The sequence below is a fragment of the Phoenix dactylifera genome, unplaced genomic scaffold (assembly GCF_009389715.1).
Source record: "Phoenix dactylifera cultivar Barhee BC4 unplaced genomic scaffold, palm_55x_up_171113_PBpolish2nd_filt_p 000195F, whole genome shotgun sequence".
Classification (NCBI taxonomy): domain Eukaryota; kingdom Viridiplantae; phylum Streptophyta; class Magnoliopsida; order Arecales; family Arecaceae; genus Phoenix; species Phoenix dactylifera.
This window is the reverse complement of record NW_024067719.1, coordinates 522,403-523,524: the sequence shown is the minus strand read 5'-3', so window position 1 is coordinate 523,524 and position 1,122 is coordinate 522,403.

Genomic DNA, 1,122 nt, shown 5'->3' with positions numbered 1-1,122 from the left:
TGATAATGAGTCTAATGTTTCGATAATCATTGGAGGCGCCACACGCCTGGTGCTTATCAGGCATTGGAATTATCATTTGATATATGATGAGTCGAGTGTACCTTCAATAGGTGGTCAGGTGGGCCGAGCCACACTCGGACTTGATCATTTATTAGTTGATTATACGGAATCCTATCATTTAATGGTTGGACCTAACCAGAATCTTCGATGGAGGCGCCACATGCCTGCCAAAGATACTGGGGCAAAATTATCACTAAAAATTTTTTGGTGAAACAATTAGTTCAGAAACTACCAATAGGTGCATATGGGTTGGCCGAGCCACACTCGGGCCCATATGCGATCAATTGGGTTCTAGTGCTCACTAAAGATTTAAGTGTAATTCTTCGAATTTGAGGTAGAGGCTACAAATTTGTATAAAATGGTGGGAGATTCTTTAGACTAAAGTCCAAGTCTTTAGGGTATTGTCAATTCATATACTGATAGCCGATTTTCTTTTTATGCAGAAATGGCCACTAATTTGTCACTTCGTTCATTGTTGGATAATGATAAGTTGACTGGACCCAATTTCAATAACTGGCTTAGAAAACTTAAGATTATGCTAGAGCATGAACGGATCCTTTATGTGATAACGGATCCAGCACCTGAGCAGCCTGCTGCTAATGCACGGGGTGCGGTCAGAGAAACTTATCAGAAGTGGCTCAGTGACCGTATCACTGTCCGATGCATTATGCTTGCTGCAATGAGCGACAAGTTCAGTCGCCGATTCGAGAACGCCCTGAGGATGATAGTGTTATTTTGATGATTAACAAGCAATTATCTAGAGTATGTTATAAGTTAAATCAATACTTCATTTATAAGTCCATTACTCTCAGTATATTTGTATGAATTGACATAGATATATTTCATTATTCATTTGAATGAATCTAACATTGAGATGCAGCAAAGAGTGGATTAAGTCGACCCAAAGATGATTGGGTCGACCCCGGCACATCAAGAAGTCATTTGGCACACTTCTGCAAAATTGGCACAGATGAACAGTGAGTTGGGTCGACCCAAGGAAAGCATGAGTCGACCCAAACACCAAGATTCTTGAAACAAAACAGAAAAATGGCTCTCTGGATT